This window comes from Lissotriton helveticus, chromosome 7, assembly GCF_964261635.1.
Source record: "Lissotriton helveticus chromosome 7, aLisHel1.1, whole genome shotgun sequence".
Taxonomy (NCBI): Eukaryota; Metazoa; Chordata; class Amphibia; order Caudata; family Salamandridae; genus Lissotriton; species Lissotriton helveticus.
In genome coordinates this window covers 459312335-459337908 of record NC_136068.1, presented here as the reverse complement: position 1 = coordinate 459337908, position 25574 = coordinate 459312335, and the positions used below count along the sequence as shown (strand labels likewise).

At 46.2% G+C, this 25574-nt stretch overlaps 1 protein-coding gene across 1 annotated transcript in view; it reads left to right on the top strand.

Moving 5' to 3' along the window:
- Positions 1-25036, top strand: part of TMEM219 (transmembrane protein 219) — a 1079108-nt gene extending 1054072 nt beyond the window's left edge. The window contains exons 7-8 of the transcript XR_013598586.1: positions 8461-8616; positions 24756-25036. The gene's annotated coding sequence lies outside the window, so the exon portion shown is untranslated. The remainder of the gene's footprint in view (positions 1-8460; positions 8617-24755) is intronic.
- Positions 25037-25574: the final 538 nt, after the last annotated feature.

Genomic DNA, 25574 nt, shown 5'->3' with positions numbered 1-25574 from the left:
GACATTCCCGCGCAGACTGTCGTGACGGATGCTTCTCTCCTGGGATGGGGAGCGCACTCCGGGACTCTACAGATTCAGGGAACGTGGTCTCCGGTGGAGGCCACTTATCACATCAACTTCCTGGAACTCAGAGCTGTTCACTTGGCACTGAAGGCCTTTCTTCCGTCCTTCCAGACCAGCTCCCTGCTTGTGCAAACGGACAACACTACCACGATGTACTACCTCAACAAGCAGGGGGGCTCGAGATCTCGCACTCTGTCACAGGAGGCGCAGGCGATTTGGCACTGGCTCCTGGCCAGAGGACTGACGATAACGGCTACCCATCTGCCGGGTGTGCAGAATGTTCAGGCAGACGCACTGAGCAGACTGATTCAGGAAAACCAGGAATGGGTCATCAACGACGAAGTACTAGGAGACGTCTTCGCAAGGTGGGGGACCCCAGACATAGATCTGTTCACCACCGCCGAAAACAGCAAATGCCGAGACTTCGCCTCCAGGTACTACCAGCAGGGGACGCTGGGGAATGCGCTATGGATCAACTGGTCGAACAGCTTTCTGTACGCTTTTCCACCCATTCCCCTGATTCCGGCGGTACTCATCAAGTTGGCCCGATCCAGGGCTCGGATGATACTCATTGCCCCGGAGTGGCCCAGGCAGTGGTGGTTCACGGACCTGCTTCACCGATCTCTCCTTCCTCACATTCGGTTGCCGTGCAGGCCGGACCTTCTCACGAAGTTCGGGGGGCGGATGTTACACCCCAGCCTCTCGTCTTTGAGTTTGGCGGCATGGCTCCTGAGATAGTGCAATATGGCCATCTGAATCTGCCCGAAGATTGCATGGACATACTGAAGGAGTCTAAGAGGCCTTCCACTAGGACTTCATATGCTTACAAGTGGAAGAGGTTTTGTATCTGGTGCCAGTCTAAGAACCATGACCCTACAACCTGCAAGGAAGATGTCATCCTTCCTTACCTTTTGCATTTGGCGCAGTCTGGCCTTAATGTTCATTCCATTAGGGTTCATCTTGCTGCATTGACTGCCTACAGGAAATGCCCTTCGCAGACTTCTTTTTTCCAGATCCCTGTGATCAAAGACTTTCTGGAAGGGTTGAAGAAGGTGTTCCCTCCTGTCCGGCTTCCTTCGCCTTCATGGGAATTGAATGTGGTGCTGTCCAGATTGATGAAGGAGCCTTTTGAACCCATTCACAAGGCTTCGTTGCAGCACCTGTCCTGGAAGGCGGCGTTCCTCGTGGCCATTACATCGGCCCGCAGGGTGAGTGAAATTCAGGCGTTGTGTTGTACTGAACCTTATACTGTATTTCATGCTGCTAAGGTTGTGATGCGTACTCACCCTAAATTTCTTCCCAAGGTTATTTCTGATTTTCATGTCAACCAGACCATAACTTTGCCTACGTTTTTTCAGAATCCTTTCTCTCCGGCGGAACGATCTTTGCATTCCCTGGATGTGAGGAGGGTGTTGAAATTTTATCTGGATAAGACCAAAGATATTCGTAGGTCAGACCAATTGTTTATCAATTATGGATCGGTCAGGACGGGTCTTGCTACCTCTAAGCAGTCCATTTCTAGGTGGATTGTGTCCTGCATACAATTGTGTTACCAAAAAGCTAATAAGACCTTAGGAGGTAAGCCTAAGGCTCATTCCACCAGGGGCAAGGCTGCCACGACAGCCTTGCTCCGTAATGTGCCGATTGCAGAAATCTGCAAGGCCGCCACTTGGAAGTCGGTTCATACCTTTGCTAAGCATTACTGCCTGGACTCTGATGCCAGGGCAGACGCTCAGGTTGGGCAGGCTTCGCTGCGGAATTTGTTCGCGCAGTAGTGGCGTTATGTTCTTTCTCCACCGCCATTTTTGTGTGGGGATGGGCTTGCCATTCTATTCACTAGATTATGACTATACACAGAGATCCCCTACTACAGAAGGAGTAGTTTCTGTCCTGTAACTCCAGTTCTGTAGTAGGGGTATCTCTGTTATAGTCATAAGCGCCCGCCCTCCTCCCCGGTGGAGAATTATTCATGTAAGTAATGCTACAGGTCTGGCGTTGTACGCCTTCAAAAAGAACTGAAGTCAGTTGGACCTGCTATGCATGCTAGGATACTGGGAGAAGGTTCTAGAAGGTTTCCTTAAAGGCACAGTATCCTGTTTAAGCCACATAATGGCAGCCTATGGGGCTTGTCTGTCCAGGCCTTCCTCTCTATCATTTCTGAGGGGTTTTGCAGTAAAAGCAAGGGAAATCTGGACAGGCTTTGCTGTTAGTGGATTTTTGGTGGAATTTCTAGTTGAAGTACTGGACAGTGTAGCCTGTGGATATAGGCTGCATTATTTGTCTTTAAATTTTCTCTTAAGTGTCTTTGCAGTTCTGCAATTTTTTGACAACTTAAGAGATTATTTTTGATTGCCGGGGTCCACGCACATGGGCGGGACTATTCACTAGATTATGACTATAACAGAGATACCCCTACTACAGAACTGGAGTTACAGGACAGAAACTACTCCTTATTGTGCGCCATGCCTGCGCCACCATTGATGCACCGCATTTACAATGCTGCGCCTCATGGGGCAAAAAAGCACAGATGCATGACGCATCTGTGCCGTAAAGGTGGCGCATTGCTGGAGTTGCGTCGCAAGTGCGACACACCTCCAGTAATGCTCTGGGGGGGCCGAATCTTGTTAATGCTTCGTCAATCCTTATGCCTGCTTCAAGCAGGCGCAGGGTTTTGACACAGCATGGGCCCCAAAGTGACTGAGTGAAATCTTGTAGATTTCACTCAGCCACTTTTAGGAGGCGTTCCTGCGCTGGAACGCCTCCTTCTGGCGCAGGGCTTTACAACGTGGCGCATCTCTCAGATGCGTCACGTTGTAAATACCCTGCACCATGGCGCATCTTTTGCGTCGCTGCTGCATCACGAAAGTGACGCAACGGTGGCGTAAAAGAGGAGCAAGGGGCTTGTAAATCTGCCCATAAGGATTTTGGGGCCAGATGTACGACCATTTCATTTAGCGCCTCGCAATTGGCGACACATTGCGAGTGGCAAATTGCGAGTCGCTAAATGAAATGTACAACAGTGTGTTTAACACTGTTTCGGATTCCCAATGGGGTCGCAAATTGCGAGGTTCATTAATATTAATGAGCCTCTCGCAATTTGCGAGCCTATTGGGAATGCCAGCCCTCATAGGTATGGTGCCTGCTGGGCTCTGCTTTTAAATAAAGCAGTTTAAAAAAAATGCAGCCCATTTACCATGCATTTAAAAAAAAAAAAGAAAATGAAACGTTTTCGTTTCATTTTCTAAGGGCAGGCAGAGGTCCCTGGGACCACTGCCTGCCCTTAAAAAATAATTTTGTATGCATTTGCAAATGGGAAGGGGTCCCCTTGGGAGCCCTTCCCATTTGCAAATGCATTACCATCTACTTGAAGTAAGTGGTAATTGCGAGTATTTTGCGACCGCAAAACATTTGTACATGGTTTTAAGACTCGCTATTTGGAAGGGAATGCTCCTTCAAAATAGCAAGTTGCAAAACCTATTTAGCGAGTCGCAAACAAATTGCGACTCGCGAAATAGGCAATGTACATGGCCCAATACGTTTTTGCATGTGAAAGCGGGTTCACAAACCCGTTCACGCATATAAAAATGGATCGTACATCTGGCACTTAGTATTTTATATTGAAGTAATAGCCCCTCTGTCACATGTATTTCATTTGTTTTATAGCATCTCTCATACCATTGTAGGATGTCAGAGCACTTTACATCACACACATATAGAGACATTGAATCGTACATGTAAATCAGTGTGTATACAAAATGTTTAATGAGTGCTTGGTCTGGAAAAGCACTAACTCAGGATTCAGAACATAACACAGTGGCTAGCACTGACTTTAAAATTAAAAATGTATTTCCACCCAAATAAATCTTTTTACCAGCATCAGGATAATGACTAACTGGGAAAAAACAAAAGTTAATAACTGGTACCATGCAGTTTGCAAGCAGCTCTTTGATGACAGTTTATAGGTCCCTCTGCTACATTACGATTGTCACTTATGAAGTGCACAGTAACAAAAGAATGTCTGTGACAAAAGCAGTAACCACGAACCTATGCACATAAAATGCTGCTTTTTAAAATGCATGTTACACGTTCTTTGCAGTAGGCACATTAACCCTCTGTGCTACAATAGTTAAGTCAAAGCTGCCACTAAACAAAACTCTCCTCACGCTCCAGCAGGTACATTAATCACTGGCTTTATCTTGACACTTTTATTGCTGCTGGCAATCTGCTAATTATACAAGAAACTTTTCTGTGCTTTTAAAACTGTTGCCTGCGGACCCCCTGGGAATGTGTCACGGACCCCTGGGGGTCCGCGGACCACAGTTTGGGAAACACTTATTATCAAACCACCCCCTAGCTAGGGGATTTTTTTTCCGAGTATTAACGGTTAACTCTTTAGCCACGAGGGTACAGATTTTTTCAAATGAAGTAATCATTTCCACCCCCATCTTGGTGGAATCCATACAAATGTCTAGATCATGACTAGCTATCATTTTTAAGGTATTTAAAAAATCTGGAGGGGTTACTTTGCTCCATTTTAACCTCCTCCCTTGGTATTTCGCTGATATAGCAGTTTCTGCCTCTGGGTTAGCCTGACTATTTACGAATTTAATGCTATTATCCAGTTCAAGGATTACCGGGTTGTGGTCACTAAAAGCAGATACCACTGCATTATAAGTGATCACAAGAACAAGTAAGCCGGGCGAGATGAATATGTAATCAATTATTGATTCCGAGTTCTTCGCACAATAGGTCACAACTCGGTCCTTCCTATCCTGGAACCCAGGTTCATAAAGATCAGCATTTGAGAGAAGGGCCTCCAAAGCTTCTCCTTTGGGGCTATGTTCAAAGTGTTGGTGAACTGCATATGCTGGTCTGCCCCTATCTATATATTGACAATTTAAGTTACATAAGTGAATATTAAAATCCCCCATCAAAATGAAGTGTACAAAGGTGGATTGCTGCTCTTTGTATTTCAAAAGTAAATTTTCAAGAGAGCAAAGATGCTCGTTATGTGAGCCATCTAACATGGAATTATAAAAATGTATAATTAATAATTTGGTATCGTTCGCCAAACTGATCTCCACTATTAGCAGGTTTAAAGAGGGAGAGACTATCTGTTTGGCTAGGCCCGCTATATTTACAGATACTAAAAGCATGAGGCCCCCTTTATCTCTTCCTGCTATTGTACCACTTGCTGGGACAAAGAATGATGAATAACCTGTAACCCAGAAATCGCACCCTCTGTCCCAAGTCTCTTGGAGCGCTATGATGTCGTAATGCTTTAAGTAACTTAGCCAAATATTATCATACCTTTTAGAGCGTAACCCCGCAATATTCCAGCTCATGAATTTCACCTTTTTGTTTAGTGTAGCAGAATTAGGTTCAACAATTTGAAGAGGTATTTGGGGTTCCACAAGAGAATCTATAAGTCAATCCGTCTCACCCAGTTGTGATAATGGTGAAAACCTGTTTTGTAGGGACACAGCTTCCCTCTTTTTAGTACCGGGGTCTAAGCATGGTTTCGGGCGTAAAGCTGTATTAATCGTGGTCCAGCTGTGAGACAGCTCATGTTTTGTGTTGGGTAATGAAGTACGATTAGAGTCCCTCCAGCTAAAGTCTTTTCTAGAGGGTGTACCCCTGTCTTCCTGAGGAGGAGGGTAAGAGGGAGGGTAGAAGAATCCTAATGGGAATGCACGAATTCCTTGGTCTGCCCTATCCAAGCATGATGCATCCCAGAAGAGTCAGGAAGCCTCCTTCGGGTTATCGAAATTTACAATCACACAATCCCCTTTCATAGATTTTTTTGTTCGACCCAGCCATCCCACCTGTCTACCTGTTAAGATTCTGGGGGCTATATCTTTCTCCCCTGTACAATTTTCATTACACCAAGTTTTAATGTTAGTTAAAAGTAGCTGTGGTGATTCCCTCTCTCCTACCCTTAACTGAGGGACGTTCGCTATAATAGCAACAAAGGGAGCTGCCTCTGGGGGTAGGTTAATAAATGGCTGGTAGATAAATTTAACCTTTGTAGGGTCCTTCCTATTGACTGAATCTAGGTCAAAAAGAGGGGATGTCAACCCTCGATCATGTATATTAGGATCAGCCTGTTGATGAACCAATCAACTAGGAAGTTTAATCAGTTCTGTTTCCTTACTAGCCGATTGCTTAGAATTCCATTTCCTCCCACTTATAGACTGATTTTTCTCAAGCCCCTGGACTATCGGGGTATCGTCTCTAGACTCTGGAGTGGGTACCTCTTTGGCGGCTAAGTATGTGTTCAATCGTTCACATTTTTTTATAATCCCAGCAACACATTCATTTAATACGTCAATTATGTCTTTAGCAATTGATGTCAGTGTGGATTCCACTTTTTCTGAAATAATGTTCTCCATCATGTCCCTAAACGAAGACTCCAGTGGGCTCAATGTTCTTTTAACCACCTGTTCAGATTTTTGAGACTTCCCTCTTTTATACTGTCTCTTTCCTTGTTTTGTATTGGGATTTGACCCAGCCCCTGGGGAGGAGATAACTGGAGTTATGGGCTCTTTGTTATCCCGACCCGGGACATCTTGACTTGAAGGTTCAACTGGAATGGGGGCCTTAGGATGCTCGATTATAATCCTGGGTTCCAGGGGTATATGGGCTGCGGGTTGCCTCAATAAAGAGTAACCCTCAGTTGTGTCTTTAGAGGCCTCCAACCCAAGTTCTCGTTCAGTGTTAGCAATTTCTGTGCTGAGCACTCCCACCGCATTAGTCAGGTACGAAATGATACTTTCTGAGTTACGTGGGACTTTAGCCTTTAGGGCCCCACCAGCAGAAGGAGAGAGCAGTTTTCGCTTACCCATGATGTAGGTCCGTGGATGTAAGAGGGATGGCCAGTCCTGTCCCTCGTCGTCCCCGGACGGTCACAGACGGCCCGCCCTCTGCCCGGCTGCAACTTTCCCGCTGATCCTGCGCATCTGGTCGATCCTCGTGAGTGTCCCCCGCTCCCCAGTGGGAGCCTCCTCCTTATCAGCGCCTCCGGGCGCGTGGTGGCAGGAAGTGGTCGGGCGGAGGGTCGATCGGCCTGCTGGGAGCTGTAGTTCCTCCCCACAGCGGCCGTGCAGGTGGCGAGCACCGGCGGCGGGAGGAACAAACAGTGCGAGGGGCCCAACAGTGAAGGTGTCAGCTGCAACTTTCCCCCTGATCCTGCGCGTCTGGTCGATCCTCGTGAGTGTCCCCCCGTTGCTTAGAGGGGTGAGGGTCATACAAATTTTGTAGCCGGATAGCAGGCCTGATAGTGCCAGTGTCTTCCTATCAGGTGCTCAAATATATTGACTAGGAGCAATAAAGTTTTTTCTCCTTGCGCCATTCATTGTTTAATGAAAAGAGGAGTAGATGTTTCTCAACTGTTACTCTCCACAACTGAGTTTCATTGAATGTTTTAGCTTAGCACCTATGCCCATGAACTCCAAGCACCTACACATTTCATTCAGGTGCAGATAGATCTTTAATTCTTTTTGAAAAACAAATAGATCAAGAAAGACTTTATTGAAGACCTTTCCTTAGACTGTTCTCCAGGTACAAAACCCAGGTCTTGTTAGTTGAAAACATGTGAACTGTTAAAATACTACTTGAACAGCACCCAGATTTTTTTCAAGGAAGTTTGGATGATTGTTTCATTTGGACAATGAAACTATTTGTAACCATTTTCGAAACAAATCATAAACGGGGCAATGCAAAACCAAATAGAAGCGTCAATGGCAGAATGACCCAGAATTAGTAGACACTATCTTGCAACATCTCTTTACTTTCTCCTAACAATACTGCTTTGGCAAAAAAGAAGTGTGATGTGGACACGTGTTCTGCAGCTCCTGTTCAAATTAGGTGGCCCTCATTCTCACTTTCGTTTTTTGTTATATTACTTGTTATTCTAAGTGTGTATAATCTGTGAAAGTTCTAATGCTGGAAAAAAGACTTACCAGTAACTGTCTTTGTTATCATTTGTGGGTTCAGATGCAACCTTCCTTTCTCCCTGTTGAGGTATGGGCATTTTATGTGTCTGAGGTGTGAGGAGGGGCTCAGGTTAAAGTTGCATCCATCACTCAACTAAAATGGACACAAAGACACTGAGCTCATCAGACACAGACAACATTATGAATAGCTGTTGCAACTAGTTATTTTAATTATGCTGAAAATTCTAAGCCTGTCAGTAAGGAATAATTGAAAATATTGTGTATTTAGGAGAGATTTCAGCAAAGGAGAACACATAAAAAAAATAAAGCCAAGACAGACTAACACTATATTAAAGCAGCTTGTCTTTGTCTAAGCCAGGAGATAGGGCAGATACATTATAAGTGTGGTAGTCTGTTAGAGCAAGTGGACTGGATTACATATGATTTGTTTGTGTCTTTGCAGGTTGAGAGATCGCTCTGCAGGGTTCACCTGCTCTATGCTAGCTGTATCCTTTTTTTCCTTGCCAGTGGACTTTGCTGCTTTGGGGCTGTGTGCAGTTTACCCTCCAGGGATCGGAGACCAAGGGAGCACCTTTAAATAAAATAACTGATAGAACTGGTGAGTGTGGAGAAGTCCAGATGCAGCAATACAAGTTCAGAGTATCACGATTCCAGCATCTCGTATGCCCCTCGAATGAATATGGTTAAGCTATAATGTTATGGTATTGGTGGGAATTTCAACTTTGAGGGGAATATCCAAAATGAGAATCTTTTTATTTGCACAGGGCCCATGTCTGTGCATACCTTTTGCACTTAGGGCGTCAACTGCAAAACTGCAAGCTCCTGAAGTAAAGTACAGCATACTCCACCCTGCAAGACTTAAATTTACCAGAAATGGCAAAATGCATGTTTTCTTTAACCCCCAGGCAGTTTTACCCTTCATAAACAAGCTCTTCCTTGAAAAAAGGAATGGCAGAGGTGCGGGCAGCCATTCATGAAGTCAACACCTCAGCAATGTAGAGTGACTGTCACTCAACACCAGAACAGAAGTGGTGGTACCTGTATTTGCCCAATTCTGGAGTATACTGATATCTGATTGGTTAGTCAGTTGAATGAAATCATAAAAGTGTCATGTTTTAAATGAAAGAAATAGGGTAGTTATGACTAAGATTATAATGCGCTTACAATGGGACATGAAAGTTTAGTTCGTATGAGCTGGTCATTTAACACAGCTACCATGTTCAAAGATTTAGATGTTTGCTTTTTCCATCCAAAAAGTGACATGATGCAGTAAGCTTCTTATATTGTGAGCATTGTAATGTTTATCTGTATTGCTACCCGCCCCCCGCCCCCACCCCCGAGGTCATCTTAGCTTCACAATGGTTTGTAGTGGCCGATAACAATTCTTTACCCCAGCCAGGCTTCCTCTGAAAAGTGTGGGTTCGATGCAGATTTGGGTAGTGGATATGGGAGGTAAATGCAAACAATTTACACAAATCCAAATTACTGAAGGGAATGTGCAGGGATATTGTGCTACGGCATGTTATGAAGGAATAACTGCACCCCAACATCACGTCTCAAAACAACCCCAATAAACTCCCTTACTCTGCCTCTAAGACTGATGACATGGCATGTGAGGTGGGTGAATAACCCTAGAAAAACCCACCAAGTCATAGGAAACATTATGACAGACACAGCTGTAGAAGCTAATAAGCTCCAATGAAGAATGGCTCAGTGAATTTGTAGACAAAATGTTTTTTCAGCGTGAACATGTCTACAGCAGTAAGTCCAGTTGCAGAATGGCAACCGTCCTTAACTCCCGAATATATATTCCCCGCTCCCACACAAAAGATGCACCCATTCGCCCTCCCACAATGCCAAACTCCCACCGCATTACACAAAAGGTGGACACAAGCGTGAAGAGCGGTTCACGCCTGTATCAACCTTAAACCATAACGTGCAGTGCACGGCTGAGCAGGAAATGGAAATGCAACACATCTTTTCCCTTTACATTTTTTTTAACATTTATGTAAGTACATAATCTATAAATTTTACAGGAGGACGCCTTGTACTTAAATCTCGTGAACAACCCCTGGACACATCCTATCACACTGAACAGAACAGGTTCATTACAGTGTGAACTTCCAAGGCTATCTTTACCTGGTACATCAAAAAATACACTTGTAGCACATTCATCAGATGATGTGATTTCATCAGATGACGTGATTTCATTCCTAAATAAAGAAACACTATTGAGATTCCATACAGTACCACCTTCGACATGTGTGTACAGTATTCCTAAAAACTTGAATCACACGTACAGGATCCGACCATTTTGCAAAGCCCTTACACACCTTTTCTTATTCGCACCATGTTACCCACTTGCACCAATTGTTTCCCAGGCACACCCATTCTTTCCTTAAGATCTTTTTCATCTTCATTTTATACCCTTCATTTTCTCACGAATGTCTTTGAAATCAGCTTCCACCGGATCACAATGTAACACTCTCTTGTCTCTTAACCACCATGGACCAAATTAGTGCTAGGTTTGCGTCCCCTTAATAATTCAAAAGGCCTTGCCAAAGTTACAGAAGTAGGCGAGGTTCTTTATGTCAACAACATAGATTGCAAAGCATTCTTCTAGCTCAAACCACCTTTTAGAGCCGATTGGATGGCTTCTATAACAACACAATTGAACCTTTCCACTTGGCCATTGGCCTCTTGGTGGAAGACCGAAATTCTCATGTGAATCACCCCAGATTTTTGTAAATACTTATCCATCTGTTTACTGACAAACTGAGGTCCATTATCTGTCACAAGCTCCTGGGGAATGCCTTCTCTAAAGAATATCTCATCCAAAAACTCTATGATCACTTCAGAAGTAACCATTTTGATCTCTGGCCATTTTGAAAAGTAATCTATTAGAACAATGCCTAACGCCTCATGTCTAGGTAAGACAGCAAATGGACCTATGATATCCAACCTTAACTTGCGTCAGGCACTTTGGACAATTCTACAGGAATGAGATCAGCAATTAAGGGTTTGGCTGATTTGTCACTATTAGCACATTTATCACACAATCTCACTTGATGCTCCCCTAACGAGTCAATGCCTGGCCACCAATAGTTAACTTTGATACGTCTCCTTGTAGCTGAAATTCCAAAATGTCCCTCATGTGCAATTTCAACAATAGCTCTCCTTAAACTAACAAGGGGAAAAAACGTATCATCCCGTACAATAATGTCATTTTCAACTGCAAGTTCTTCACGTATTTTAACAAAACTCACTAAGTCATGGTCAATTTTCCTCTCCTCAGGCCAACCCTCCTAAATAAATTGCTTTACTTTGATGAATTCACTGTCTTTTCTCATTTCTTCCTGCCACTTCTTTTCCTCCTTAGCAGGAAAATCAAAACTAAGTAGATTAATATCCTCCAAAGTGAACGCAACTTCACAACCATCTGCCACATGATCCTCAATATGCAAAGGTAATCTGGACATGCAGTCAGGGTGTACATTGTTTTTTTTACCAGGAACATCATCTATCTTGTACTGAAAATTTGGTAGCCTTGAAGCAAATCTAGCAGACATGGTGCAACCTCTCCCAGGTGCGAATATGTGCACCAGTGGTTTGTTGTCAGTTTTTTTATAGTGAACGTTTTACCCCACAAAAAGGACCTAAAATGTTCAGCACCCCACACACAAGCTAAAATATCTCTTTCAATCACTGAGCAATTGTTTTCTGCCTCACGCAATCTCTAGACGCATATGCCACAATCCATTCTTGTCCATGTTCCTCTTGCATCAGCTCTCCACCTAAACCACAATTGCTAGCATCAACCATTATACTGCATTGTTTCCCAATTACAAGAGGTTTCAAACAACGCGCATTTACAATTACAATTCGTTTTTCTAAGGTGTCAAAAACATCAGATTTAGAGTTCTTTTTTAGTAAACACCTGAGGGGATCCATAACAGCATCATTGTTTGGGATACACTTTGCATAGAACTCTGTTAATCCCAGAAAAGCCACCAACTATTCCTTACATGTAGGCTTTGGAGCCTTGTTGATGTTATTTTACATGACTTTTTTTTGTTAGATGCCACTTCCACTGATGCACTGTCCCAAGTATCCTACTTCTCTTTTCCTAAATCTACATTTATCTGCACGTAAAGTCAAACTCTTGGCTGTTAAGGTAGCCAGAACATTCGCTAGATGATGGTCATGTTCCTTTACGTCTTTCGCAAATACCAATATATCATCCTAGAAAGCTACCATCCCAGAAAGATTATCAAGGGTTTCTTTCATTAACCTTTGGAATACTGAAGCAGCACTTGCTAAACCAGAAGGCTTTATACCAAAACAAAGCCTCAAGAGTGATGAACGCAGTTAAGTTGTTCGACTCCTCATGCAATAACACCTGATGATATGCACTGGCTAAATCAAGACATGAAAATACCTGTTCCCCTGCCAAAGTAGATACCGTTTCATGTAGATTAGGAAGGGGATGTGCATCAACCCAAATTGCATTATTGAGACTACGTAGATTGGAGTTCCCCATTGGGTTTAACTGAGATAACAACCAGAGAAACCCCATGGAGAAGATTCCACAGGCTCAATAATCTTCCTCTTACACATATCCTGTTACATTTTCTTCAGTTTACCTCTATACGACAAATGAACATTCCTTACTCTATGGCATGCAGAAATGACTCCATCCTGTAACCTCATACGATGTGTGAACCTCGTATACATTCCCGGTTCATTGGCAAAAAGCTCAGGAAACTTTTGTTTCAATTTCTGTATGAAACCTGCTTCTTCACTAGATTTCCCATTGCATATAACTTCCGAAGGGATCCTTACCGCATATACAGGAAGATCTCTTACAATTGCCAGCAAACAGCTAATAAAGCTCATATGTATTTTGCTTCAAGTCTTTTCAATTAACATGGTAGAAACAGAACATCGGGTCAGATACACACAGCCTTATGCCCACAAACTTATAAAGGGCCGGCCGCGTAACACATCATTAAAAAAGAGCAATAGTGTAGGCTTTTAAACACAGCATGTCGCCTACAACCCGTGACGGGCTGGACGCGTGGTAAATGTTAACAGGCAATACCGATTACTTGTGGTGCTTCCCAGGACCCTTAAAAAACCGTTAATACTGCAACAAGGGCATGAGGCACAGAAAAGAAAGAAGCGAACGAAAGAAAGAGAAGGAAGACAGACAGCGAGTGAGCATCAGCACTTGGATAGTATAAGATAAAGAGATCTCGTGGGCGGGCGGGAGGAGAAGGAAGGGGATAGTCTGGGTCAATGATCTAGGTCAGTGGGGGACGTTATACTCCATGCATGAAGATCGTGCGCTGGGTTGGGCCTGCTGCGGTAGCAGCTTGCCAGGGTCAGTCGGGAGGATAGCATCTTCAAAAAGGCGCAGCGCTCTAAGCTTGGCAGGCAGGTATTGGGCATGCTCCAACTTACATAGATACTTAATTAAGGGCTGCCAAACTGCAGTGAAGCGGGTGTTGCGCTCTTGTATTCACGCTGTGAGAAGCTCCATGGTAATGACATGCTATAAGCGCACGTACCAAGCAGCGATAGGGGGCGCCTCCAACATTTTCCAGTATTGCGCAAAAAGTTGCTTGGCAGCTCCAAGCATATGCAGCGCTATGGTCCAATCGCTCCGAGTAACCGCTTTTAAAGTGTCCGATTTGATGCCCAGCAGGATTGTGCTTATAGACTCAGGCAGAGGAAAGCCAAGAACTCGTTTGATATGACTAAGGACTTCTTTCCAGAACAGGGTCAAGAGCAGGCAGGACCACCAAATGTGTATGAAGTCGCCAGTCGCATTCGAACACCTCCAGCACTTGGGGGATGTAGCAGGGAACATCTTGTGCGAACGATCCGGTGTGTAATACCATTGTGTCATGATTTTATATGCGTTCTCCCTTTGTGAGATACTGCGAAAGACCCTGGGTATGTCACGCCATAGATGACCCCATTGTGCGGGGAAGATTTCCCTGTCCGACTCCAGCTGCCACTTGCACTGGTACGGGTGGGTGGGCATTGAGGGTGGTGCTGTAGAATCTGGTACGTGCGGGAGATGAGGCCCTTCAAGTCATCAAAAGAGCGGACCAGCCGCTCAAAGGGAGTGAATGGGTGGGTGGCTGCTTCACGCATCTCAACTGAGGTGGCCCAATGTTTCAGCTGTGCGTACTGGAGCTCCGTTCCCAGCGGGAGATTAAATTCTTCCCTACACTGCGCAAAAGTCCTGAATTCTCCCCTCTCGAAAAGGTCGCAGACTACTCTGCATCCCCCCTGTAGCCATCTATCAAAAGCCTGGGAGCGGTACGCCGGAGGGAATAGGGGGTTGCCCGCTATGGGTGTGTGTGGAGAGGGAAAGGTCGTAAGGCCTCTGCGCACTGCCACTTTATCCCAAATGTCCAATACCGTTCTAGTGGGTACCGCCATGTAGACACTCCTGGAGCGCGCTGTGCGATGGAGCCACGTGAGGTCCCAGATGGTGCGCCCGGTGACCATCCTGTACATGTGGAACCAGACCTTTTCGCTTTCAGTGGTCGTCCACTCCGATGCAAAGCGGAGATGGGAGGCCCAGTAGTAGTCTAGGAGGTTAGGGCAAGCTAACCCTCCTCTATCCCGTGGCAGCATGAGGATCTTGTGAGAAAATCTCGGCCTGCGCCCGCCCCAGATGAAGGTGGTGAGAGTGTAAGGATGAGGTCATCCTCAAATAGCGCCACCTTGTTCTGCCGACTGCCCATGGCGATGCCATGTATGTCCGCCCTTTGTCTAATCATCTCTGCTAGGGGTTCCATCACTGGGGCAAAGAGCAGAGGCGATAGGGGACATCCCTGCCGGGTGCCCCTGTGAATGTGGAACGGCTAGGTGAGTCACCCACTAACCCTGACTCTGGCCTGAGGAGACTTATATGGCGCCATGATCCGGGAGATCATATTCTGGCCGAGCCCGATCCTCTTCAGTACCGCACAAAGGAAAGCCTAGTCCACCCGATCGAACGCCTTCTCTGCGTCGAGCAATATAAGGCAAGCAGGTATGTTCCAGGTGTGTGCCTTCCCCACTAAGTACGCAAGCCTAGGTACATTGTCTGCTCCCTGACGATTGCGGATGAAGCCAACTTGGTCCGGTTCCACCAGACCAGGCATGTGGGGGTCCAGACGTTTGGCAAGGACTTTGGTGTAAATTTTAATATCAGTATTCAGGAGCGCTATGGGGCGGTATGAGGCACATAACGCAGGGTCCTTCCCAGGTTTGGGTATGAGCGCTATTTCCGCCATGCCCATAGAGGATGTCGGACCATCAGTGTCCGAGAAGGAATTGTACAAGCGCAAGAGGTGGAGTATGAGCTGTGCCTGAAACACGCGGGAGAAGGTCAGCGGTAGGCCGTCCAGCCCCGGAGTCCTTCTGAGAGGGAGGTCTTTTAGCGCCGCTGCTGTCTCCTCCGCAGTTAGAGGCCCCTCCAGACTCCGAGCGTGGTGGGAATGCAACAGGTTCCAAGCGCACCGGTTTAAGGCGTCCTAGCTAAGGGCAAGGGGTAGTGGCTCGCCGCGTAAAGTGTGGCGTAATAGGCCCTAAAGGACTCGCATTTGGCCCGCTGTGAGGTGACGCGCGAGCCGTCCGGGAGTTTAATATTAGCTATGTGGGCTTTCGCTGTCCGTGCCCTCAGGCGCCTCGCCAAGAGCTTGCCCACTTTGTCCCCCCCTTCATAATACCGCTGCTTTAAGGCTATAAGGGATCCCTCAGCTTTATCGGTGTGTAAAACGCATAGTTGCCCCCGTAGGTTCGCGAGCCGCCGTCAGGATGCAAGCGTGGCATGGACCTGATCTTGCTTTTCCGTCGCCTTGATGTCTGCAGACACGCTGTCTTCTAAACGTCAGATCTCACGTGCCCGCGCAATCGAGAGCTAGGTGATGTGACCTCGAATTGTGGCCTTAAAGGTATCCCACACCACGTTGAATGGTGTCTCTGGGATATAATTGCTCGCAAAATAAGAGTCAATGGCTGCCCGTATGCTTTCTACATCTGCCGGGTCCCGCAGTATACTCGGCGGCAGGCGCTACCTCGGGGCATAGGGGGCCCAGCGGCCGGGTCCTGTAGGAGTAGTTCGACATGAGCATGATCAGAGAGCGATATAGCAGACATAGATGTCGCCAGCATGTCCCACACCATGGCATGAGAGATAAAGAGATAGTCAATGGACGAATACTAGCGATGCACATGAGAGTAGAACGAAAAATCCCTTGCCTCCGGTGAACAGTATCTCCAGGCATCTGTCAAGCCCAGGTCAGTTATTTGCACACGAAGTGTAGAAGACATGGCCCCCATCCCGGTCGAGGATGTTCCACTGCGGTCCGCCCCAGAGTCCCATACTAGATTAAAGTCGCCCCCTAGGATCAATGAGGGATCGCCCTGTGGGATGTGGTCCCTCAGGAGTGCTCGGAGTTACACGTTACATAGTGTAAATACGCGCCTCCCAATTACAACTCCCACCTTAACAAAGCGCCCGTCTGGACTACTTAGAGCCTTGATTTCCCTCTGCCTGACACCGCTCCTGCACAGGATGGCCACCCCAGACGTTTTAGTGGCCGCCGTAGCCCAAAATTGGAGTGGATATTTGGGATGGGCCATGCGCTGGACATCTTTCAACAAGTGGGTTTCTTGGAGGAATATAATGTCGGGGTGATGTTGTAGGAGATATCGCCACACCTGTCGCCGCTTGTTCGGAGAGTTAAGCCCCTTAACATTAAGGGAAAGTACCTTCAGAGGGCGAGGAAGAGCCATTATTGGTTCCTGTCCCTAATTAGTCCTTTAAGCCACCGAAGGGAGATGAGCAGGTCAGGGGAGGGGGCACGCAGGATAATTTTTGGTTTGCCTGGGGAGATGCGCCAGCGCCACTGCATTGCCCACCCACCGCAATCGAGGAAACAGAGAAAGAGAAGAGAGAGAGGTAGAAAGGCAGGAAAGCACCGCAGTGCAGAATAATAAACCAACAATGGCCAACGGGGCCAAGGTATTCTGTTCCCTCCATCGGGCATCCTACACCCTAGGGTTCGGATGAGCCCAGGGATGTCACTCCCTCAGGAACAATTGGGGGTAAGTTTGCAGTCAACCTCAAGTTCATCCATTGGGGAAGCCTCAACGTCTCCACCCTATTGGCAAGGAGCCAGGCTGTCGATCAAGATTGCACATTAATTAGCAAATCTAGAACGAAGGGTGCATTTTCAATGAGTGTTTGTTCACAGACCAGTGCGGGTGTGTGCTCAGTCCATCATGGAGTTGAGGGGCGCGATGTGGATTATTCCTCATCTCCTTCAAGGGATCGTATATGTGCTATGATGTCCTGTTTGGCCTGAGAGGCAGAGCGTTCATCCATGGGTGGCGAACGTCGAGGGCGATGAACAGTAGTCCAAGATGGTTTGGCTGGCACCCGCTCCTGGTGTCGGGGGTGGGAAGGGTTGGTTGGCGGTGATGACGGCAATCATAGTAATGTATCCTACACGGAGGCAATCGCCTCCGTGTAGGACCGTAGCACTCTGCGTTTGGATTCCCATTGGAATATGAGGGTGAATGGGTGGCCCCACTGGTAGGTAATACCCATGCTCCGCAACTTCTAAGTCACAGGTTAAAAGCTCGGCGGCGTCGCAGAGTGTTGGGTGCCAGGTCTTGGAAGATTTGGATTTTGTGCCCATCGTGGCGAAGATCCGGCTTGGCGCGTGCCGCCCTGAGGATGGCCTCCTTTTCTGTAAAAAATTGGACCCTAGTTACGATGTCCGGGAGGAGGCCCGGCCTCCTCGCGGGCCTGGAGACCTGGTGGGCTCGATCCAAAGCCGGTGGAGAAGCGTCCTCGTCCCCCCAGACCGGGTGGGAAGCTGCGACACGTACGTCATAATGTCCTTCCCCTCCGCGCCAAGAGGAACCCCCCGGATGCGGAGGTTATTCCATCGGTTTTGGTTTTCCAAATCCTCCTGCTTTACTTGCAGCTCTAAGGGCTGTTCCTCTAGTACCACCAGGCGTTGCCACAATTGTTCCTGGTCCTCCGTGTGGGCATCCACTGTCTTTTCCAATCCATCGACCCGATCTCCCAAGTCCGTTACCTCCCTTCTGAGCTCTCGCACACCCGAGTGAACCTCTGTGCGCAAGGCGACAATCTCCGTCTTGAGGTCCGACATGAAGGAGGTCATGAATGCCTGGGTCACCGGCGCCGATTCCCCCGTAGTCTGCGGTGCCATCTCCGTAGGAACCGTCGCTCTCGCCTTGCCCTACATTGCCACCACGGAGTTGTCTCTGGGGGCTGCTGCCGGGTCCGCCTTGCCCCCTCTTCAGCGTGTCATCGCCAGTCCTCACACGTCCCGTTGGCCCCCAGACGGCGTGGTCGTTATAGTGTAGACTGGAAGATTCACTACCCAACCAATGCCACTCTTCCCCCTATGTCGCAATGGCTAAACTTACAACTGTGGAATCCAATGCGTAGGGCCCCACCCAAGCCCCCAACTCCCAAGGCGCGGGCTACTTCCCGGTTAGGCCCACCACCTCTCTGCCCTCTCCACAACAGTATCTGCTGGCGAAATGCTTCAGGTGGGGAGGAGGCCCCCGAGACCGGGCCAGAAAGGGAGAGTGTCAAATGCAGGGGTCCCGCTGCTCCAAGCCCGTCTGCACACCCCTCCAATGGCAAGCACACCTGAAGCCCGCGGGGCCTGCAACGCGCTCCGGCCAAGCAGCAAACTGCACCACTCCGCTGTGTCCCCAGCCACTCACTGATCGTAATGCAGGTGTCCCGGTCGCCCCCTCCACCTCTCCAGCCAACGTGTTGCTTGTGGCAGGTCTCTGCAGTGCTAAGGCGGGCCACCAAGCGCCTCTCGGCAGTCACAAAATGGCGGCACCTTCAACCTGCACTAGGTGCCCCCCTCTCTATTTCCAAGCCGCCGCTGCGGTTCTGCTTTCCAGCAAGTCCATGAGCGCCCCCCCCAGGCAGTGGCACAGAGGCTTTGTTCAGGGCACAGACCCCCCCGAGCGCAGCAGAGCGCAGGGTACGGCGTCTCAGTGCCGTCCGGAGTGGGAGACCCAAAATGGCGGGGGAGCAAGCGTCCTGCTGTGTCACTCTCCCGCACCCGTGACCTCAGCCACGCTGTACCTGTTGCGGGGCTCCAATGCTCCCATGATGCACTGGCAGCAATCAGCCCTGTCGGGTCCTGCTCCGCGAAGATCTGCCCGGCAGATGCCGCAGGGCAGGCTCCGCCAGGCCGCACCTCCGTCCCCGCCGTCCGCCCCGATGTAGTCCTCGTCAGGGCGTCCCTCGGTGAGCCGCTTGTCCGTCTGACACTGCCACCGCTGGTGCTCCTGGGCGTTTACTCTGCTGTGCCCGCCTCTGCTGTTCAGCCCGGACCCCTATGAGCCAGTGCCCCGGGATTTCGCCAATGCACAGGGGGGCATCCTCCAAGACCCTCAGGAGGTGGCGGCTCACTCCACCAGGCCGCCAGTCCCCCGTCGCACTCCGCACCTCAAGGCGCTGCCGGGCTATGTGTAGGCCTTCCACGGGTCCCCCAGGTCTGCCAGTCCGATGCCCAGACTGGGAGCGATAGCCACCACCTCCCAGCGAGTGTCACAGGGCAGGCCCCGCCAAGCCGCTCGATCGCTTTACATCTGCAGCACGGGCTCCACCAACACGGCCGTTAAAGGTGATGCTACCGGTCCGGTCCTCTCAGCCCCCGCCGAGTCCTTCAGAGAGTGCAGCATTCCCGGCGTACAGGGCCCCGAGGAGTCTGCAGAACGTCGGGTGGGCTCCTCCAGAGCGCTTACTAGATGGTGGGCCGCCCCGTCGGACCTCCGAGTTCCCTCCGTCTGCTGCCTGAAAACCGCTGTCAGACAAGGTGCTGCCCCTCTGCAGGTGCCCCAGGGCACATTGGTCAGCGGCCACCCCTGGGACCGCAGTCACAACACCCCGGCTCCGCTATAATTTCTAATGAAGGTGGCGGTTCACTGGAGCTCCCCCAAGACACGTCTCACCTCATCGCTGGCAAGATCACGCCCCCAGCTCATATGTATTTTAAGCTACGGGTCACTAATGTATATTTGTAACTGCACAGTAGACTTCATCTTCATATGATTTCAATAAAAAACTCAATATGAATAACTCACTCCTAATAATTGTAAATAATGATGAACCCAAGATTTCATCTAACACCTTTGAACTTTAAGATAAAGTGAGCTGAATGTATGGTGTTGTAGCTGAGAAACCTTAAGATGGACACCTATATACCGTTGATGGTAAACATATCGACTTGTGATCAGTGTGTGTAGAATGTTCAAATGTCCCCTAAATTCCTAATCTTTATTGGGCACAAAATGGGTCCTTTTTATTAGGTCACTTCCTATGTATCGCTTTATTTTGATGCAGGGCTATACATTTTGCAAACTGCTGTCTGATTAGTATATAATCTACTTTTCGTTCATAAAATTCAATAATATATAAGTTGGACAGTCAAAATTTCCTATCCAAATTACTAGGTCGCTCATGCTATTGTGCTAAAATTCCTAAATAGCCTTCTGAATATTTTTCAAATAGATGCAAATTTACAGACATTAGTGCAGAAAACTATGCTGTACAAAATCTAAAAATTAGGAACAAGAGGAGGCAATACGAATATCCTGTGCATTCACGCTTGAGCCTCAAGTAGTGTGATAAGCAGTTAAAGTTGTTCCCTTTATACTTTCACTTTATAAGTAAATGTGTCACAGAAAATATGATCCTAGCTGAAAGGCATGATAATCTGTTGTGTATTATTGATTCTCACATCTAAAATTAAGGTGCAGCTACTATTATTCCTACTCTGTTGAGTGCTTTTTACCACATCCATACAGACTGTTACACTCTAGGATTACAACACAACAATAGACTTGGTTATGCGGGACAACATCCACCTTTTTACATAGGGCTGGTGAAGTGGGGGGGGGGGGTATCCTCCTCTATCCAACAGCTGGTCTAAATGATTTACCAGTCTAATCCAATCCTAAATACCTGGATGTAGGATACTACACAACCTCTTTCAAGGCCTGACTGTTAAGTCCTTTGAACAATGCAAACGGGACGTCCACCTGTCTGAAACTGCTCATCACCAATATTTCCAGTTTTGCCACTAAGCTCTTCACCCCCACAATGCCGAGGCTGCCACCCACCCCCTCACACTCTTTGAACAAATTGTCCACAAATACGCAGGCTTTCTGGGATTGTTATGTAAAACATGTTCAGTCTTGCAACAATCTCGCACCCTCCCCCACCACCCTTACCAATGGAAGTGGTCCTTAGACGGCATGCCCGAAATCAGCCAGAAACAGTGGGAGCAACTTTGGCATGACATTCCATGCATACGCAGAAGCATTCCTCAGCAGGAGGCACCCTAAAAGGTCATGGTTCAATGATATTACACCCCCTCCCGCCTACATGCCATGCGTCCCGTGGTTCCCGCCTCCTGTTGGCGAAGCTTGGCCACGCGAGGTGACTTTCGCTACATATGGAGGGCATGCCCTACCCTGAAGATTTTGGAAGGAGATCCTGAGCCACATCAAGGGCACCTTGGGATATCCAATTCCAGACGATTACCACACAATCACATTAGGCACTCGCCCTGCATTACTGACCGCAATGACTAACACAGACTGGTACCTAGCACAGCATATGAGGGCCGAAGCTAATCAGCTCATAACCCGCTCCTGGCGCTCCCAGTTGGCCCCCCCTACAGCATCCTGGTTCACACAACTCTGGCACACCATTGCGCTGGAGCAGATGACGCACAAGCTCACACACACTGACAAGAAATTTCAGCGACTTTGGTCGCCCCTTCTCCACTGTCTGTCCTGCTTGGAGTTCTCTTGCTTCCAGCCCCCCCCCAGGTTGCGAGCCCTCCACCTTTTTGATAACTAGACGTGAAGCGCTCCCTCCTTGCTTTATGACTCTGACAGAGCATCATCAGCAACCCTTTGCCTCACAAACTGCATTTTCTCCCCCTGGTAACAGGAATTATTTTAACACCTGAAGACCTCGATGGGGACCGCTGGTTCCCTCTTCCTCTCCCTTCCCCTTTGCCCTCCTCTGCTCCTCCCCCTCCCACGTTCCTACCTACCCCTTTCCTTGTTCATTTTCCCTTTGTTTGGTGTCTACCACGCCTGAGAGACCCTCAAGCCCTGATACAGCCCTCTGACGGGCCTGACTTGCCCCTCCTAAGTTTCTCTCGCCTCCGTCCACTATTTCAGTAGACGGGTCAATTCTGCATGCATGCACTGTTATGTCAATGGGTCTGAAGACTATATGATGTTACCTATTCTATGCAATGGCACCTAATTTGTTCTGTAAAATAAACGGATTTTGAGCACACAAAAAAATTGCTAAAACATTTGTATGTCAACAAATATAAGCAATCCTTACCTTTTAAAACTAGCATAGTAACCAGAGGTCTGTTTTAGCGTTCCCATGTCTTGGAATAAGTGGTTGCCATTACAAATGACCTTTTTAAAGTAATCCTCATCTATCAAGTGTTAGTGTGGTAACTATATATATTGCCACACTCTGTGATTAAAAAGACCTGAAACACTAACTTTCTTGAGTCAGTGTCATGAGTTGGTCATGAGGCCTGCCACACTCTATGGTAAAATATGTTTGGTACGCTAACCTGCTTGTGACAAACATGAAAACATGTTAGGTCGGACTTATGCTATGTAGATCACAAACTTTCTTTTGTTACTTAAATAGTTCACCAGTGTCACAAATCTACTGAAAGAGCCTTGCACTGAAGGAAAAAAGAATATGTCATTCTTATTGGTTAAAACATTCAGTATTAACAGCTAGAGTGCTAACTCTGTTCTTCACATTCGTTGAGCTCAATTTCACTAAGGGTCAGTAATCATCAATTATTATTCATTAAATCAAATGTGTGTGTGTGTTAATGCTGTGGTGAACACGAGAATTCCACTATTATTGGTCTAGATTCTTTAATCTAGATCTCTACAACTACACCATCAGAAGATTGATTGTTCAGTCTATTAGATGTATTGCTATCCTCATAATATTTACACTTTCTTGCGATCTATAGTTGGTAAACCAACATATGGTCTATTTTATCAGAATGCGGGTTATGGAAATATTTTGTTGAAAAAAACTGCATTCTTAATACAAAATAATGATATCTTTGTCAGTTATACAAAAAGAGTCAGTCTGCCTATCGAAACATTCAATGCCATTCTAACATATGAATCTGGCAGAACCCTACTTAAAGATCCTATAGTTTTCTCTCACTCTTAGTTTAAGTTCTCGATAACCTCCTTGTCTACTTTTTCTCATACCTTCTTTTGAGACAAATTTAACACCTCCTATCTTGGACCGGCACTATGAATTTCTGGTGTGAATTCCATCTTTCCTTAGCAGGTCTGATGGTAGGACATTCATACATCTTTGAGCAAGCACACAAAATAATGCACACACCATATTTGCTACTACAATTAAGGAATTATTTTATAGAGTAGCATTTTCTGTTAACTGAATCACAAACGTTGTTTGCTATCCAATGGTATAGGGGCAACATACACCATTACCACATTTAAGAAAACCTAATACGTCTATGAGGGTTCCATCATGGGATACATTTTGGAAATATTTAAGGGTGTTCCTTGGACAAAGTAAATCTTTTAAAGATTTCAAATGTTTAAATGGAATATTGGGTGTAGTATTAATATGTTTCAACAAAATTTTCTCTAGGCATAACGGATGCCAATGTTTTAAAAGATTTTATGAATTTGAGAGTTATTTAGATTTTAATGTGCTACAAATCTTATGTTAGCTTCTCCTGGTCTTTTTATTTGTAGGAGAATTCTATTTATAGAGTAAGTCATCCCTTATAGTTCAATTTGCTATGTTGATTGCCTTATTCACAGATTGTGACCTCTATCAAGAGATCTTTCTTTAATATTAATAATTAGTTTTTTGTAATCATTATCTGAACTGCATGATCTGTGAGCTCACAATAGCTCCCAAAAGGGAATATTTGTTTTTGATGCAAGGGGAGGTGCTGAGCTATAATGTAAGTTGCTGTTTACAGTGGTGGGTTTCTTATTTATTTTTCACTTAATTTTACTTTCACACAGACTCCACGGTGTAAGTACCCCATATTCTTTGCTGAACTGTAAGGTTAATTCTGTTATATGGATTATGGTTGAGACATTGATGAAATTAAATCAGATCCCTTTCATGTCCTTTCCAAATGAGGAAAATATCATCAATAAATCGTGAATCAGATTGTTATTTAGGACTCTGAGGTCATATGCATTAATGTGTAATCTATCGAATTATAATTAGCGATTCTTAAGAAATCACATTTTGCGATTCTTAAAATGAAATGTACTGTTAAATACATGATTTAAATAATGTTTTTTAAAAAAAAATAGATTTGCTTTCCTAAAATGCAGAATCACAATAAGCGATTTGTTCAAAACTACAAATGTCATTCAGGTACACATTGATGACATCAGAATTAGGAAATACTTGTTACAGTCACATTCAAAAGCAGAGAAGCTGCCAGGACAGAAGTTAGGTGCATTCAATTTATGTCAGTATAGAGGAGTGGCAAGTCAGAAAGGAAAAAGAAGCACCAATTTTCTGATGAAGAAATAGGGATACTTGTGGAAGAATGTGTGGTCAACAAAGAACAACCTTTTGGCTGTGTATTTTTATAGTTTCAGAAGCCACCGAAAAGAATCTGGAGCAGAATTCAAGAGTGCATAAATGCAGTGATTGTAACCACACACATTGTAGCTGAAATTATAAAAAGGTGGTGTGACCTTAAGGACAGAGGTGAAGCTTGCAAGTCGGAGGAAGGAAGCGTCCGGAACTGGAGGGGGCCTTTCCACACAGCCACCACGCACAACTTCGGATCTGGAAATTGAGAGTACTGAAGTTAAAGGCTATACCAGGACTAACTTCAGTTAATACATGTAGACCTCCTGACTCTCGTTCAGAATAGCTTCCACAAAAGAAAAAGCATGTACTATGTTGTGTGTGTAATAAATAATATTTATGTGGAATCTAACATGACATTTCAAGATCACTTTCCTTTTTTTCTAAAGTCAAACTTTAAAGGTGAAAACCTTTTTTGTTTGCTTAGTGAATTGCATTATGGGAATTTACCATATCTAAGGAAAACACTATACGACGTACATACTTAATAACATTTTAATCTGTTAGACTATTTACTAATGTAACAAATGTGATACCATTGTGTCCTGTTCAACTATTTATGATATAACAAATGTTACCTTCTATGTACTGACATACATTACACATAGACATTGTTGTTATAACCATATTATATCAGTCGTACATCCTTTCATTACAAATATTGAAGCAAAGAGGGGGTATGAATATGATATTGAGGATAAGATCGAGGATCAACATAGTGCCATCATTGATATTCCTCTATCAATAAACATTACTAGTCGTGCTACAGTTTGTGAAAGAAGAGTGCCTCCCAGAAGATAAACAACCAAACGTACACC